This window comes from Paramacrobiotus metropolitanus, unplaced genomic scaffold (genome assembly GCF_019649055.1).
Source record: "Paramacrobiotus metropolitanus isolate TYO unplaced genomic scaffold, Prichtersi_v1.0 Parri_scaffold0000105, whole genome shotgun sequence".
Classification (NCBI taxonomy): domain Eukaryota; kingdom Metazoa; phylum Tardigrada; class Eutardigrada; order Parachela; family Macrobiotidae; genus Paramacrobiotus; species Paramacrobiotus metropolitanus.
The window spans coordinates 417,327-435,492 of NW_026570325.1; the positions used below are offsets into that span (position 1 = coordinate 417,327).

At 44.2% G+C, this 18,166-nt stretch overlaps 2 long non-coding RNA genes across 2 annotated transcripts; both read right to left on the bottom strand.

Moving 5' to 3' along the window:
• Positions 1–5,133: 5,133 nt before the first annotated feature.
• LOC129597483 (uncharacterized) lies at positions 5,134–6,409 on the bottom strand. The gene is made up of 2 exons (XR_008691568.1): positions 5,786–6,409; positions 5,134–5,626 (listed from the first exon to the last, which is right to left on the bottom strand). It is a non-coding gene; the product is annotated as an uncharacterized LOC129597483 (long non-coding RNA).
• An 8,138-nt stretch (positions 6,410–14,547) lies between these two features.
• On the bottom strand, positions 14,548–15,023 carry LOC129597502 (uncharacterized). The gene is made up of 3 exons (XR_008691576.1): positions 14,985–15,023; positions 14,731–14,853; positions 14,548–14,665 (listed from the first exon to the last, which is right to left on the bottom strand). It is a non-coding gene; the product is annotated as an uncharacterized LOC129597502 (long non-coding RNA).
• Between the last annotated feature and the right edge of the window lie 3,143 nt (positions 15,024–18,166).

Here is an 18,166-nt window from a genome sequence, read left to right on the forward strand (position 1 = left end):
AGGGTAATGTTTCTAGATATGGAACTTGTGACACTCCAGAGCTTTCACGTTATTGGAAAGAACGAGACATGAGGAATCTGGACGTGATGACCCTTGGCAATTCGCAGCTTACCAAGCTGGCTGGCGATTATCTTCCGGCAATACATATGGTGTAGGACTGCCAGTCAAACGGAAGTTGCTTTTGTATGTCTAGATCCTTTACTCTTAAAAATCGTATAAAATTCTGCAACGTGTTTCTAGAAATGTGCCTGGCAAACATGGGTGTATTGTCTGTCTGCGCGCGGACAGTCATAAATTGTGCGTGTATCTTGGTTTCCGCTTTTTGTTTTGTACCACACTCCACAGCTGAACGTTGCTCCAAACAACACGCAATAAAAGTTTAAGTTTTAATTCCAGTTTATAATTTATTATTTGTCATTTGAAAGACAGCAAATGCTTGTTCACTGCATCGTTTAGCTGCTCCTAGAAAATTGTACCAAAAAGGTCTATCTGCTTGTCTTTGTCGCAACATTCGCGCACCTTCCAGATATTAGGATCGCCTTCACACTCGATCCACGGGCACCCAAAGAGGCGCGATGGTAGCGCAGTCGAAATTAATAAACGCCAGGTCACGGTCAATATCCTGAAGGAATCCCAGATAGTAATCACTTTCTACCAAATTCACTAGTACTGCATGGCCCAAATTAAAGTATCCAGGGCGTTGTCCGCGCGAGACGTCTTTTGAAGCGGCATAAAAGTTGTGGACAAGGAAGAAACTTGAGAATATCTGTTAAAAGGAACAACAAAATCTGTGGGACGTAAGCAACAGCGCATCAGTTCATTTTGTATGCGACAGTGACGATGTAGGCGACCGTTGCGCTGTCCGTTCCCAATTCTTACAGCTATAGTAAGTTCGTGATACCGCACAACTATTAGCATGTATGATGTACTAGACCGACTAAAAGCCAAAAAGCACAACTAAAACCAATATCTACCTATTTGTTTCTGAGTCTGCTTGAAATAATTTTAGCCTGAAAAGCACGTCATAACAAAAAGGCAGTTGTATTTTGAAAGTAGGCCACAAATCCGGATGACCGGATCAAATGCTGTGTTAGAATTCAACTACTGTTCCAAACGGAAACAGAGCCGTATGCAGCCAGTGTCTACTGCCCAGGTCAAATACTGTGGCACCACTGATTATTTTTGTGACTAGGATAACAAATCCATTGTTACGGTAGGTGGTAAACCAGGACATAAGTTGACACGAATCGGTATATTTTGTTGCTGGAATATATACAGCAAGGTGGGCCAAAACAGGAAAGATTTTCCAGGTCCAGGTCTTTGAACTTCAGGCTGTGATAATAAGGTTTCGAACGTTTTAGTGCTACCTTGTAGTAACTGGGTTTGGCCAGGCACGCTGTATAGCGTCAGGACCTAAGCGCAGTTAGTTTATTTCGCCTACAGAAGAGTGATCCTCCGTCTTAGACCAATTGTCTGGTAAAACTGCTAACATGCCTCTTACTGACCAGTATTTTTCGTGCGGAAAACGAAAGGGCTGCTTCAACCTGGGAAATGCAGTGCTGGTTAAATTAGTGGGTCACGATGAATATTACCTGGGATTTCTTCAAGATATGGACAGTGGTCGTTATTTTATTGATTTCGACTCCGCCAGCATCCTTCCACAGTGGGTGCCCGTTGCACAAATATGGACGCTGTTACTTCATGAGAGATACATCTATCCAAGGTGTGCGAACAAAGTGCACGTTGCCTTGCGCGATACAGAAAGCGGCCCCTATATCTTTCGCCCTGGGAAACTTGTGCAACGTAATACGTATCGGAATCTCTTTTTAACCTGTGTTACTGTGGATGCCGATGACCAACCTGGAAACAGCTTTCTCGTGGTCCATCATTGGCAGGTCGTAGAACACTTGCCCACGCCTCACGATGAACCAGCAGAGTGGTTAGGTCCCCAACATGTAACTGTTCCTGTGCCGGAATCAACAAAATTGTTAAACATCCATGAGAACCACATTATCCGTATGTTAGAAATGGTGTTCCGGGATGGGGAACCAGAAAAGTTCCGGTGTCTTCTGGATCGGTTTTCCGTACAGGTGAAAACAGGTAAAGTCTGTTTTTTTATCCTGCACATTCAGTGCCCAAGAGGGTCGGCTACCTGCTGTGTGGACTGCGTCGGTAGTGGACGCGAGTTTTGTTGGATGAACAACACCGCGAAGAGGACAGCTGCGGGCGTTAAGAATTATTTACTGAACTACTGCGACCAACCGGAGCCGTGTCACAACCTTAAAGAGCGTTTGACCTACTGTAAGTAAAGAACTTTTTTCCGGCAGGCTCCTTACGTGCTGTAACAAACCGGCCGCATTTAAGGTTGGTGACACCAAAACTAATAAATTTTTTGTTAGAAAGTAATAGTACTTAATCACTTATGATGTTGCATTTAACCCAAACAACAGGCAAATTTTTAGTAGGCTGGCTTTGATTTTTTCTAGTGCATAATTTCGATCCGTAACTCTTACGCATTCTATCGATCTGTATAAAACTAGATTTATTTGTCATTTGAACGACACACTCTGTCGGACACATGGCGCCCTGGTAAGTACGAGCATTAAATAATTATGCAATTGTCAGGTTCTGTTCACCCTCTATATGGCTGCTGTTAGCTATGCCGCCCATTGTAATATTCAGATTGACCATTAATTCATGTTGATCAGTATTCACTTGAATGCGAAGCTAATATCACCCATTTCGGGTTGTCTTTTATAACCTTAGTGGGAGAAGCTCTGTTCAGTGATATGCCACCCGAAATTTCAAAAGAAGTGCTGGTGTCTCTGGACGTTCACTCTAAAGTTAGTGCCAAAAGGTGAGAGTTTTGCGTGCCGATGTCGCATGGGCATCAATTTTTAACGACTACGCAGACGGTCATCCAGCATCCGAATATGTGGGGGTGTCCTGTAGTTTACGTGCACGACAAATTTAAGGTTATGCGTCATTCTCTGATGCACTGATAGAACTTGCGCGCTCTGGAATTCCATTTTGGCGGATCCCGCCAGCACAACCTGCACTGTCATCGACTTTGCCGATCTAACTGCGAGTATACAATGGCCGCTTCGCCGCGAAACGCAGGGCTATTTAACGGCACGCCTCCTGCACCGAACCGTGACTAAATCCACCAAAATATTGGTTCTGCGCAATCTTTTCCGCAACTGTGCTGATGCAGAAGTGGATTCTCGTGTGGGTCTTATTGTGGATCTGCTGAAGATAATCTGCGTGGTTCCGTTGCTCATCCTCCAAAACACATGCGTGTTCGTGGCCCCGCTGTTTCCGCGAGACGATGACGATCCGGACGATCGGCACCTGGGGTCCATGTACTTCCTTCCGCTACGTTTCACCCGGGTGTGCCGTCGACTGATTATTCGACACTACAGTGTTGATCTTGCACGGTGTTATGGCTACGAGTTTGAGCACCGCATGCCCGGGCTCACTGACACCATGGAACCGTTGAATCTCACGATTACGATCCCCATAATGAGTTTTTCCAATGTCAGCAGTAAGATGGAGAAGTTACACTGCTTGCAAAGTTTCAAATTAGGATTAGAGGCGAACTTTCCTCCAGTGGATCTTTCCGTAAAACTCCAGTTGAAAAGTCTTTATGCTAGTTGGGTGGAAACGGTGCCATATCCTGGACCGCAGTGGCGTGAGCTGTGTCAGTATCTAATGCTGTGAGTATTATTGTTTCCTCAGTTACGTACAGAGTAATTGTTGTACTTACCACAAACTTAAATTAAATATGTAGGTAATTTCAAGAAAATTACTTTTTTAATCTCTGTTTGAATTTGGATGAAACAGTTATAGTATGCGGGTAAGTATCTTTACCCATACACAATTGGTAACCCCTTCACGATAACGTGTAGTGTAAATGTGCAAATACTAGTAACTGAGTTGAGAATAAAGAGTTGAATACTTTCAAAGAACAGTAACTGAGTTGAATACTTTCAAAGAATTTGAGGCGAATAGATTTTCTTAGGCGATTAGCATGTACTTTGGTGTTTTTCGTTCAATAGTTGCAATAGAAACTTGGAACACATGAAAAATGCTTGGTGCAACACCCATAGTTTCGCCCAACACGATGTCTTTACAAACTTTTTTCGCCTCATTACATTGTTCATAAACATAAAATGCAAAGGTTTTTATTTAGACACTGGGTATATAACATTAATTTGTGACTGATAAAGCGCAGCTCCGAACTCATTGTGAATTTTAAACTGGCATATTGCTTAAGCTTTAATTAGCCTCGAGTAAGGACTACGGATTGATAAAAGGGATAGAAATATCCCTACGTTAATTTACATTTACAATAAGGTATACCGTCAATAATGGTGGTGAATCGGTGTCTCACTTCATTTACGCTGCAAGATAGCTGTTATAAAACTTACATCGTTGATAAGCATATTATATTTGCAGTTATGGCACATGTGACTCTCCAGAGCTTTCCCGTTATTGGAAGGAACGGGATATGAGGGATTTAGACGTGATGGAACTTGGAAATTTTCAGCTCACCATAATGGCTCGCGGTTATCTGCCGGAACCAATCAAGAAATATCAGTGGGCGTAATTAAAGTTGTTTCGATAGGCTAAATTGTACCTCATACCGGATGGCAACTGCAATGCTGCGGTAATAAGGCTATTTTTATGTTGGAAACTTTTATAAACGTTCTGGCAGTACTATCTCCACTATAACGGTTTTTCCGATATTTGTGCTTTGGTAACACTAATGGAAGTTTTGAAAAGGCCCTGGGGGGAAAGTAAACTATATAAGCTTCGCCACGTAATCCCTATGAATACTCTGTCTTCAAAAAAAGAAATGAAATTTTTCTACGAGGTATTCCTCTGACCGGTCCCTGGTTGGTAGCATGAGCGATGGCGCAACAGATTGGATTTACCTAATACCTACAGAGTGCCTGCATTAAAGGACGATGAGCGTTATCATATATGCCAATGTAAGCTGTTTACGGCACCAAATGAATAAAATCACAAGTAGCACACAGATGCAAAAGAATACGAGTATAGTTAGAGTCATTTCTCGTCCAGGATTTTGTGGCAAATAGTTTCTGTGCAAAGACACGCGCCGTAAGCATGTCAGTTTTTCGTTTTATTCAGTTGAACACAACTTATGTACATGTTCCAAGCAAAAAAAGCTCCAGCCATAGCTTCGGCAGCAATACATAGTTCCCACGCGAAAAAACAAGTAGTTATTAACATTAGTCTGTAAAAGACAGTGCAAAGTTAAACTAGCAATATTCCGATACAACAAGTAAGATGACATCCAAAACCCGAACACTGGGAAAAAATAATTTACAGTTGCTCCAGTAAACTTTTGAACTCTAATTTGCCCCTGCAGCGTGCAGCACGCCTAATGTTATGATACATTTCTTTGGAAAGTATAACCATCGATGTTGCCGGAAAAGCGACTGCAGTATCCCATCGTCAAAGAAAAATACCGATTATTCTGGCAAATTGCCGTTATGCAATTAAATTGTGTACAGTATTATTGTAACAGCGCCAGATTACGCGGTTAATGGTCGGAATGAGCTCGGGAACGTTGTTCGTGTCCGGAAATAGACTGAGAAGCCTGCAACCTTGCATTGGTTGGGATACATAATATTATTTCCTTTCATATAAGAAAAGTATTCAGACTCAGCGATCGTCAAACCTTTCACTACTTGCAAAGCTTTACCTATCTTGACACTTGGCAGTATACAAAACAAACGAACTCTTCTCTGTATTTTACCGGCGAAGTATCGGCAACGTCCCGCTGGAATTTTTCTTGTGGCCCGTTATTTCCAGAATTTGTGGTCTGTCCACCAGTTCCATGTCCATCATGTTTATCTTCCGACATTGAAGACGCACGGCGATGCCACATGCGGTATGGCCAGCGCTTTCTTTTCTCAATGTCAACGTTCCCGGCATCCATACTTTTACGGAAAAGCCTGGGCATGATATTATGACCATGCTCGTCGTCCGACACGGATGACTTTCGCCGATTACCGCTGCCATACGGTGGCGGATGGATGTGGTAGATGTTCATCCCTTCAGAAATTTGTGGTACCCAACAGGACATGTTGTAGAAAATTGCTACGTTACTGATGATTCTCAGTTAAGAGTGAATAGCGTAACTTCCTATTAATTTAGTTTGTTAGCGCCAAGCGTACTCAAAAGGTTGCTAAATTAGCAAATTAATGACTTTGCTAAAGAAAGCCGATTCCCTTTAAATAATATTCAAGCTTCGTAAAAGTAAATGATGCAATAACCAGCTAAATTTGCAAGCTGCGGTGGTGATCAGCCAAAGTGTAGCGCTGCAGTAACACGGCACCGGATATGTGAGAGATGTGATATCATCCGGTTTTATGTTAAATAATTGCACACTACCATAATTAGCAGAAAAGAATTTTATCAGTCTGACAGTCGCATGACAACCGTAGCAAAATCAGTGTTTGTCAGCAATGCCATGCTCACATGCCGGTCTCCATAAAACGAGGCACGCATAAAACTGTGATAATACGCGGTATGTACAGATGTGTACTTTATTTCAATAGCGTGATAACAATATCAAGATCTAATTACGGTTAAACGAAACAACATTCTCAACGGTACCGAATACGGAGGCAGCATTACCACGTTGAATTGCTAGAGAGATGTTCTGTTTCAAAAACTCAAGACTACGAATCTCGCCAGTTTGTAGGGAAATCCTCTTCCCAATTTCGTTAACAAATCGTTTGGCAGATGTACCAAAACTACCGAAAGTTTCGAAGCCGACAGCCGCAAATTCGTATCGTCCCAACAGAAAACTGTACTTTTTGGCTTTCTCGGCTTCGGCATGGTCTGCTGCCGCTCCGGCCTTTACACTGGTCTGATCCAAATACGAACGGGCGACAGTATCAACACAGGTAACATCCCATGCCAAACACAGTCCCCTGGTCCATGGGAAAGTGGTGATGCCATCGGGACGTGTTTCGTTATCGTGATGCATGCCTCTAGGTTCAGTCCTTGCGGGAATACCTGCTGAGCCAAGAGCCCGTCGCAAGATGTCGTTAATGCAGTCATGTCTAGACCGTCTTCCCGCTGAAAATTTGCAGCTCAGGCCATGATGACCGTCTGCTGCAACGTCGCTTCCACATTTACACTGGTGATCGGATGACGCCGGTGCGCCAAGCCGAATTGCAACGGCAATCCGAAACGTCTCATCATCTAAAAGGTTTCCGATGGAGGAAGATGGAAGTGCGTGTGTCCAAGCGCCTGACTCCGGAGTGGAAACGGCTAACAGCCGGGCTTTGCTAGCAGGGTCTAAAGCATCGTGCAGCATGGTTGCCTGCTCTGTTAAACAATACGGAGTGTCCCATGCGCGTTGCAGGTGTCGGCTTTCCGATAAAGGAGGCGGTGCGTCGTCGGACAGGTACCTCCAAAGAGCCACGTGGTCCGTCACGTCAACTCCTGCTGAATGCGGCAACAGTCGGCAAACCAGACCTTGGGTAGCGTGAATCGAGGCCAAGTTGGCCGGCAAAGATAATTCCTCTACCCGTCGGATCCCGAGCCCACCACAGCGCACTGGCAGGGAAGCTTGACGCCATGCGGATGTGTCCATGCGCACATTGCAGATGGACTGCAGCGACTGTCTAAGAACGTCGTCAAATTCGATGAGACTGTCTCGTGCTTCGAAGGTTGGGCAGCAACGTAAAAGGTGAATAACCTTTGGCGCGCTGAGACTGCACTTCAATAAGAAGTAAGCTTGGTGTTTGGGTAACAGGTCGAGACGATTAGCAATTAGGCGCATAACTTCAGTTTTCTGCTGTATCGCTGACGTGATGCCGTTCTTCATCAGTGGAGCACCCAACAGACAGAGGTTTTCCGGTGCAGCAACTGAAACAGTTGGAAAACGTTCAAGGAAGGTTTTCACAGCTGCTTCCCGTTCATCGCAGGTCCCTCCACAGACAAAAATCTCACACTTAGACATGTTGACACTGAGTCCGGCTGCGTGTGCTGTATCGATGACAGTCTGGAAGTCCGCTGCGACTGTTTCGACACACCCACCAAGTGTACCGTCGTCAAGAAACCACGCGTTAAAAGCTGCCTTGAGCGCGGAAGTTAGTGGAAGAATTCCCAGAGAAAATAAAAGTGGACCAAGTGGATCGCCTTGGTGGATGCCGCTCTGCGAGGACAAAATTTCATCGTCGAGGTATAGCTCCGAATAGTGGCCGTAGCAGGCGTACAGGTAGTTCGCATATTCTGGAAGATGAACACTCGCAACTTCCATGACGGTGGCGCGGGAAATACAGTTGAAGGCATTCTTTAAGTCAATCTTCAGAAGAATTTTTACCTGATCTGGATCACTGCTCAAGAATTCACGAGCGGCATGCACGATCGCCTCGGCGCCCCCGTTGATACCGAACCCCAATTGACTTGGTTGAAGGGCAGCTGTAGACCGTTCTTTAACGCGGCGGCATATGACTTTAGCCGTTAATCGTCTCAGAGTGTTACCGACCGCAATAGGCCTCAGGCCACCGTCTTTCTTCCGCAAGGCGATGAGTTTTGCACCGAAAAAATACGGACGAACGGAGTCTGGAATATTTCCCTGAACAATGATGTCCAGTAGCTGGGCCAGGCTTTTGCAAAAACTTGCGGAGACATCATCTTGAACTTTCCCCAACATATCCAGTAGGTGCTGAGGTAAAAGGCCGTCAGGACCTGCAGCGGACCCGCGTCGAAAACTGAGGATCGCATGACGTACCTCGTCCGCTGTAACCAATGGCGCTGGTGCGGTAATTCTGGGTCTATCAGGCAAGGGAGACTCAGGATGTTTGGTTGCCATGATATCCAGGACCTCGCGCGACGTTTCAGCTATAGCATCAGTGGACATCAAAATGCGAACGGCCCCCGAACAATCGCCATCGTCAATCTTGACCCCTACGCGTCTCACCAAGTCGCTGTTAGGATCTTTAGGCTTTTTAGGCTTCTTCCGTTTCCGACCTGGCGGACGTTTCTTCTCACTTTCAAAGTCTGCTACCGCGTTTTTCATCAAAGTGGCGAGAGAGACTTTGCGGGCACCATCAGGGCTTTCTGGAACAGCTAATACCTGCGATGCAAAAGACAGGAGCGTTATCCAGTGCTGCTCATCGTTATGTTGCACGGCATTCTTGATGGTTTTCTCAAACGACGCTGCCACGGCTCGACGGGCGCCGTGTGGTACCCGGCGAGTAATTCGTTCTTTTGGCAACGTTGGTCTGCGTGCAGCCTGATCGGCGGGCGGGTTTACTGTCATCGGCGCAGAAGCTGCTGAAGCAGGAGGCTGTTGGGTTGAGACGGGAATAAGTTCGGGCTCTTGCGACAGGGTTCTGGGACATAATCGCCTGTGAGACCCCCATCCCTGTAACAATTTACCGCAGCCAGAACAGGAGTATTGAGGCATAATATTAGCAGCCGCGGAGGAGCATTTGCAGAGAAAAACTGAGGCTGGAGACTTACGGGTACTCCGCTGGTGTGTCGCGGGATGTCTACGGGACAGCTGCCACCACACAGCCTCTGGAGAACAACAATCTACCAGACTAAGGTCCCGTAGCCACCCTCCATACTGGATGACGGGAAATTTGCCATCCAGGGGCAAAACAAACAAGCCCAATCAATCATCATCCAAAACATCATCATCCAAAACAACATTCATTCAAAAACCGCCCATCGCAAACGAATCGCAAACGTGCCACGGTTTGGTGAACCATTAGCAGTTAATCATTTGGACTGAGCTTATCTTATTTTCTTGAAATTTACAAAATTAATTTAGAGGTTTAGACGTCTAAAAACAGTTTTTGTTATTTGGATCTCCGAATATTTTAACGCTTCACCATTCAATTACATTTGTACAGATTCATTAGTGTACTGTCTTTTACGTTCATTATACGCATATGGTAATAAAATTACATGAGATGAAATTATTGCTGATTGGTAGTGGGATGGTATTAATTTGCATCGAGCGCAACGAGATGCTACTAATATCCTTCGTCAAGAGCATAAAATTTTTCTGACGCCATGAAGAGCGTACGTCACACTTTTCCAATCCTACAGATCCAATACCATTACCCATTGGTACTGGAGCTTGCGCTTGTGCAATATTGTAGTTTACTATCACCACTAGTATTTATGTTGTTCACTTCTTCGTGTCCACCATGATCAGAAGCATTGAGTACATGGTTGAATAATGAAACGCTCAGCAATCCAGTTTGTTAATGATTATCACACTCTTATGCGTCTACGGCGATACGGCACGACGGAAACGCTTGTGACACGCTGCAAATTGGCGGCACTAAACAAGTAATTAAAGCAATCACAACACAGAACAAGTCGCGTGGTGTTTTCGTGCTGTTGTAATTAATCAGCCCGCATATAAGTGAATAAATACGCAACACAAATATTATACATATTATCCTAAAGCATAAGATAAAGGGGGCCAATAACTGCAATCGATTGTCTCTCGAAGAACTTTTGCCAGAATTTGAGTTGGAAGACTGAGCAGCGGTCGCCCTATGCAAGAAAGAGAAGAGCGTACAAAATATTATGTCTAAGCTGGTCAACAATATGTTAAAACGAAATTCGTGGCAGACTTTTCACTCATCACCGTAAACTATAATTTATTCCACGACGATAAGATTTTACTCCCAGGCACATCTTTGGTAGACTCGTTTTGCCAATAAAAGTTGGTTTGTTGGTTCCAGTTGCACAAACATCGTACAGATCAACATGAGATCAACAAGAAAACAAAAACCTTCTACGGATGCGAAGCAGTCTTATCTCACTCTTTTTTTCCGCACTCACGGCCGTACTGTACATATACGCGCTCTGACGGCAGTCAACGAAATTGATGTTTGGCGCAATCAAAACTGATCGGATTCAGTACTCGTACGCTGTCACCGCTGATGCCCTGCATCAGTCCAGATTGCCACAATGTGCATCAGAAAGCGCCATTATAAAGTTCGTAAACTTCAGCTCACCACTGCGCATGCGACAAAAAAAATACGATGACTTCGTTCAACAGTAAAAGTCAACGACAACAACTTACGCTCGAAAAATTTAAAATTGCGCTGTAATACACTTTCTTTGTAACTCCGATTCAGAATACGCATGAAATCTTATGATTGATAATGGAAACTTTATTGATTTCTGTAGCGCCATACTCGCAAAATAAAAGCATGCATTAAAAGTGGACATTGTAGCAGCAGTTTACCACTGACCAGAGTTCCGTTTGTGCAACCTTCTTTAGCTTTTGCCCGGTCACAGCGCTGAAATTTTTCCTTCTTCTTAATCCTTCTTAACAGTCGCTCGAACGCTTCTTTGATAGCGCACGATTGCGCTGCCAGCAAAACCGGATACAAGCCGAAAATGCTTACGGAACCGCTATATGGCGATTCTCCCCCATATCATCGGAACAAGCCATCTGTTACAAGCCGCGTCTGATTTACTTTTAACGAAGACGCCTGGATCCACCTGGCATCGCGGCGTACGCTGATATAAAATTAGACGTATTATTATTCATTGACGTAGCAGGTATTTGGGTTACTGTTGTCAAGTTTTCAGTGTTATCAGATACTTTAATGAAAGGCGATTAAGCTCTTTATAAAATTGTTCGCCTTTTTGCTCTTTTCTATAGTTTTTTTTGCCAGTTTGACTCTCCGCTCCAATCTCATGTTTTGCAATTTCCATTTTGTGCGCTAGGGTTGTTCAAACTTTTCTAATTTTCGTAATCAGCAGACGCAATAAAACGTAAATAATACAATGAGAGAATAAGGACGTTTTGGGGCGCAACATCTTTTGCAAACAATTTCTGACAGACACACCAATAGGCAATACGCCATTTCGATTTTGAAAAAGACTGTTCAGAAATCTTACAATTCAGTCAGGTTTCTTGAGAGGTTTGATTCCTCCTGCGAATGACCTTTACACTTATGACATAAGTTTATATATGAACTGACATACTATAACACGATGTTTGGAATGCTCAAGAATGAAAGCGTTAGTGGAGTTACAGTGAAGCGCCGTTTTATAACTACTGGAGCAAATTTCACTTGTTTTATCAAAACTTTTGCCGCCGGAATCAAACCATTCAAAAATAAATTGTGGTCGCTGATCTAAGCCATTTTGCTTCTAGAGGGATTGAGCTACTAATAATAAACTTAAAGCTGTGCTGTGCTCTTGCGATCAATCAACATAAAAAAAACATAAGAAATTTAAAGCCAGAGGCATTTTTTAAAATACTCTGTTACTACCGTTGTAACAACAGTGACGGAAATTTACCGTGAGATGGTCGCTAATAGTACCACTTTCTAAAACAGAAATCTGAAGTTTAAGTATACTGCAAGAACAGAAATCTGTTGGATGAAAAGACTATTCAGCTATCAAACGGAAGTGAATAGTACGCTTGTTTCCGCGAAGGAGAAGAAACACACTTACAAATCTGGTAGCAATCCTGTGGCATATGCCTATCATCCGATGGCAACGGAGTAATTTGTTTGTTGTGGTGAGTTGATAATCAGTTGGTTATGCAGCGAGCACGCAGAGAATCACGTACTAAATACATACAGATTCTGCAATAGCTGAACACTATTTAGCTATTTAGCTGACTGGCGATGTAGTCGTTGTACTCCTTCGCACTAGCAAAATTGAATTTTCAAGGCGAGGAATGCCTCTGATACAAAAATCGGCATGAGGTTTTCCTTTACATTGCAGAGTTTTACTCAGTTCGTATGGACAGTCATACTGTGATGTGATTTGCAACGGAAGAAAGTGGCCAGAAAATATCAACCAGTGAATAATGTATTAAATGTACTTTATGTCTCATAAAGCAATCAATAAAATGTTGACTCATGGTTTGTCTGTAAGTGCTTTAAAGCATTTACAGACTCCGGACGAATTCATCAGCATCGGGATTGCAGAGAGCGTCGTCTCCTGGATCAGTCAAGCCGGTTACTATGCCTCCGTATTTGCGTTGACAGAAATCAGTAAAGCCGGCGATCACCCTGTCGAATATCATCTGCCCGACATTCTGATGTCATCGATATCGGTGACGAATACGTTCAGCGGTAAACCGATCCGATCTGTTCAGGCGTTGATTGTTTTCTCTTCGATATGTTCGCGCTGTCCTTGCTTGGCCAAGCGCGATTACCTTCTGTTGATGCAAATAAATTCGAGCTGCGAAGCAACGAGCAAAATGGAACCAAACAAGCGGCCCAAAAGGTTTTTCGTTTGTGTCGTGTATCATATAGTATAAGAAAATTCACTTACTCAAGGATGCTTAAAAAACCAGGTTGTCTGAAAAAGTTAATCAATTTTAATAAGGGTGCCTATAATTAACGGGATGCGGCAAAAGGGGTGGCTATAACGAGGTGTTGGGGTTGGCTGTAGTGTCATCCTAATTTTTTTCCCATTAGAGATTTAAAAAATACTAGATTACTGTACTGACACCCTGCACTCGGAGAAAGTTTCTGCTGTGCAGCCACGCGTACGTTGTACGACTGCGTTCACTGCTCACATACACGGCTTGCAACTGCATGCAGACTGCTGGCTATTGGTTGAACGCATCGGCTTTAAATCCACCTGTCTACAGTCTTGTGCTTCTCATACTGTACAAAATTTCTCCAAGTGCAGGGTGTCAGTACAGTATATAAAAATGCGACCCAGTTCAGCTGTTTTAATGAGAAAAAATTCCACTGCTTTAAAAAAAAAACCGAAAACATGGAAAAATGCCCCGTTCCACATTTGCAGAGAATCAAAAATATTGTTACAGCCATTACATGAAACAGTTTCATCTCCGTAAGCACGCTTAAAACTTCAAAACGACAAACCATCCCAGTCACCACGTGTTCACCATTACAATAACATATGACACTGCAACAACCCATGCAATAACAACAAAACGGCGCTTAACCTGCTTATTTCGCATTCCGCGCTCCGTCCACATTGCAGCGACGCTCTACGGCGCTACCTGTAGAAAACAAGTGATATTTATAATTAATATTGCGGAGTATTGCCAGCATTTTCTTTAAATAAGTATTTAATTTACGCTCGTACATCTTAAAACAAACGACGTCGGTTATGGAACTGCAGCGCAGTCATCTCAGCAGCAGCGACCCGTGTAATGTTGCCATCATCTGCAACAATGATACCGTTCGACATTCGGACGCCACCCAACAATTTCGGTGCCGGTTTCTGATCAGGGTCCACAGCAAGAGCGCGCGAAGTTGAAGGCGGTGGATGCGCACGAGCTGCAGTCCGCATGCTTGGGTTGCCGCGCTTAGGCATTCCGCGAGAGAGCCGTGTTCCCATAGACAAGTTAAGGCGACGTGCTAAACAAATATTAAGGTTTGTTGTTCGGCACAGTTGCATTTTATATAATATTGTAATAAGAGAGTGCTACCTGGTGGTGTCGGTGCTCGCGTTGGGGGTGGACTTGGTGAGCATGCACGAGCCGGTGCAACAGTACATGCACGCCGCGACCCACGCATTCCACCAGCTACATGTCTACGTCGTGCTCCGCGGGAACAGCATCCTGATCCGGGGAACTTGGTCGGAGATCCCGCGCTCTGCATTATAGCAGCAGACCCGCGCCCACGTGCTGCCATGCGACGATACGCTAAACACAAACATGTGTACAGGTGCACAAAAATCAGTTACATAGGTTTTAAATTTGCGTCGTACCGTTCGTTGCCGCCGGTTTTTCCTGCCCAACTGCTGCCGATACCGGAGCAAACACCCGCCCAGGTACGACAGCACGTCTGCCACGAACAGAACGGCCACGATCAGAGCCACGCCCACGCACACCTACAATAGTAGTTTCACAAATAACTAAGTACCGGTATTTAAAGTGATTTTCAGTCAGTTTCTTGTTTCTTAGCGGCTACTGTTCTCATCTGGTACATAAACGTAAAAACTAGCAAAATATAATATCATACCGCTCTGGCTATCCGTAATGTGAAATGCATTCGGCTCACAAAGTTCCGGAGCTTCTGCTGCTTCCCTGTGACAAACCGGCGGACTTAAATTTGGTGAGGCTTGTCGAGTGTGTTCAGACATAGGATATCCGTGTTGGGCAATCGTAGTTGCGCGTCTGCGTTTGGCTGCTGGACCGTTTTGACGTTTGACAGTTTTGGCTGGCTGGGACGTAACAGCAGTGGATGTGGTTGGAGTATCACACAGCTGGCGCCATGGGTCGGACGTAAGTATACTGCGGGCACGCTCCGTCGTTAGTCCTGTTGTCTTGGATATATTGGACAGGTTACAGTTTCCCCCGATGAAATCATCGTAGGAAATGCGTTGTAGCTCGTCATGACTGCTAGTGCTGGCTTCGGAAAAATTATGGCCGGCTGTTTCTAAATTTTGAAAATAGTATTTTAAGAGTAGTCAAGAGCATTTGAACAAGTATTTGAGAGCTGTTGGATCTAGTCAATGCATTGCAAATCATATTTAAGCAGTAGACGGTTGTGGCTATCTAGGCAGTAAGCTTAACTCTAGCGTAGATAATATCATAAAACCGCCATTACTTGCACATGGAAGCGCAGGTTTACTCGCATGGATAGCTTAACCGGTAGCGCAACTTGCAAGCTCCGTAGTCCGTATACGGTACATCTCAAGTTTTCTATAACGACTAAGGCCTAACACGTATGTGAGCCGCTGCAAATTCGAAACCGTACACTCCGCTCACGGTATTTGCGCACAGCATATTATTTCGTTGCAACATAAAAACAACTCGTTAAGTCATGTATCAGTTTTTGTTTTCCTGGAACCCATCTCCATTTTCGCCATTAACCGAGCCGACTTTCGGCGCTCAGAGACAACCCGACGGCCAACGGCATCAGTAACTCCTGGTTGATGATCTGTCGGACCTTGATCGAGCCCTTTTGATTCCACTCCGTGCAGCTCAGCAGTTACGGCATCGCGCAGACGATGTACGTTCGGTGAGGTCAGTCCTCGGTCAGTATCTATAGGTAATATGCCAATAATGGCAGTGTCGTTCGACTGCTCTATGACGGCGTTGCCGGAGCGCTTCTCAGCATCAGCGTCGGCTACTTTATCCCGCTTCTGATTCGCAAGGGCTGTGAACTCCACTCCTGGTTTTTGAAAATCATGGGCTTTTGCTGTTTCTTTTCGATCCATTCGTTGATTTTCTGGCAGATTGTGACAACTATCCGTAGTCAGAGCATGATTATGTAGTAGATGCTTCAGAGTAATAACCAGGCGGTGTTGTTTTAGCCTTGCCGCTATAGTTATTTTTGCACCGCATCCAGCTCGTCGGGCATGTTGGAATGGCCTCTTTCCACATTTCTCAGCGTCATAGACCACGTGGCTGCCGCAAGCATAGTTAACTGACTTGTATCGCAAGGCCGGAAATCGGGGATCTTTGGCATTCAGCTTCTTCGAGCGACGAATAGCGAACGTTTGAAATGTCTTCTTTTGGTATTCCTTGAAGCTTTCGTCGAACTCTTGCCATGTACTAAAGTGATCCGACAGTTCGGCGCCATCTGGTTCAAAAAGGACTGAGCCGCTAGTGGTTTCCATCAGACTTTCCTCGTAATCAAAATAAATGATATTTCGCGCCACAGACTGCAATGTAAGAATAAAATGAGTAGAACACGGTTCGTTTTATAGAATTTTATAGAAACCACTTCTTCATGGAATCATGGGGTTGATTACACGAAGAATCAGGCTGGTCGCCTTATCGGTCAATTCCACAGACTGCTGTCTATGCTATGCTAACTGCAAGCGCTTTCACTTCATGTGTTTCAAAACAGGATTATCCAAGCGACACCTCAAAAGACGGAAAAAATAGAAACTTTTTGATGCCGAACGAGTTGTTTTTACAGAGGTAGACAAGATATAGTTATTTTAGATTCTTCGCAACTTACCGCTTACCAGTACCCTTGGTAATAACTGGTGTTTGGACTGCAGATAAAATTTTGCAAAGCGGTAGTTTCTGCCACGAAGAACACCTTTTGCCAGTGACGGCCGGTATATCACGGTTAGAAGATAGTATGCTCTCTAATTACGCTCAACCGCTTTTGACCTGCAAGGAGTCGGTAGACGCTGAATGGATCAATCAAAATTCCTGATTCATGGCAAATCACAATATTGCCGATAGGTGCAACTAATTGTTCTGTTCGAATTGTAAAATAAAGGATTATAATGGAGGAATTATGCTGAAGCTGGCGTTTTTGCAAACGGAGCCGAGAAGACAAATTCGTTGTAGAGGGGTTCAAGCAGGTATGTACGTACGTACCTATAAATATCTGGGCAGCTCTTAGCATAAGGAGTTAATTTTTTCTTATTTTACGGCACCCATACGTCAGGATAATCAGTTATTTTTACCGGACAAGATAATTACCAAGAAAGCCTTACGGAACTCAACAACCCTTCTGTACCGATATCAGACCATTGCACAATACTAGGCAACGGACTTTCCGCTCAACCCGGATGAGCAACTAACCTTTACGGCTTACCGTCGGTTGGCTCTGCGCAATGGCTTATTCGGCATAATTAGCAGTCATTCCCAGTGCCCGCGCGCATTCAGGGTCATTCCGCGTAAGCCTCCGCGGAATGACAGCCCGCAAAAGCAAGCTCGCAGAACTTTTTATGAAACTGTGATAACATTATCCCTTTCCTCGCTTAACTGATAAAAGCAAGTGCAAACCCAGATGCAGGTGATAAGTCATTTATTCGGAAAAGTCACATTATATCAAGGAGTATGTACAAACTCAGTGAATCGTGGTACTGTTTTTTGCAAAACAAATTCTGACACAGTGTTCGACTGAAGTTCCAGCAAAATGCACAGAAGTTGAATAGTACCATGGAGCCAGTCAACGGTCAACGGGCTAGGGATTCAGAGTAACAAATTCCCTTTTTTTGCGGGAAGATTTCGCATAGTGCTTCCAGGAAATGGTAGCTGTGTGCTTCAACTTACTGACAAAAAAGATTTAGTACATTTGTTCGACAATCGTACAGAGAAATGAACTTGTATTTTACAACTACAGCAGCTCGCCGATCAACTGGCTGCTTGTATCTGCAGCATGATTGCTGCACACGTACCGGTATCTGCTACTCATCTGTTTGCTGTGACCAAGAGAAAAAAATAAATTATGTT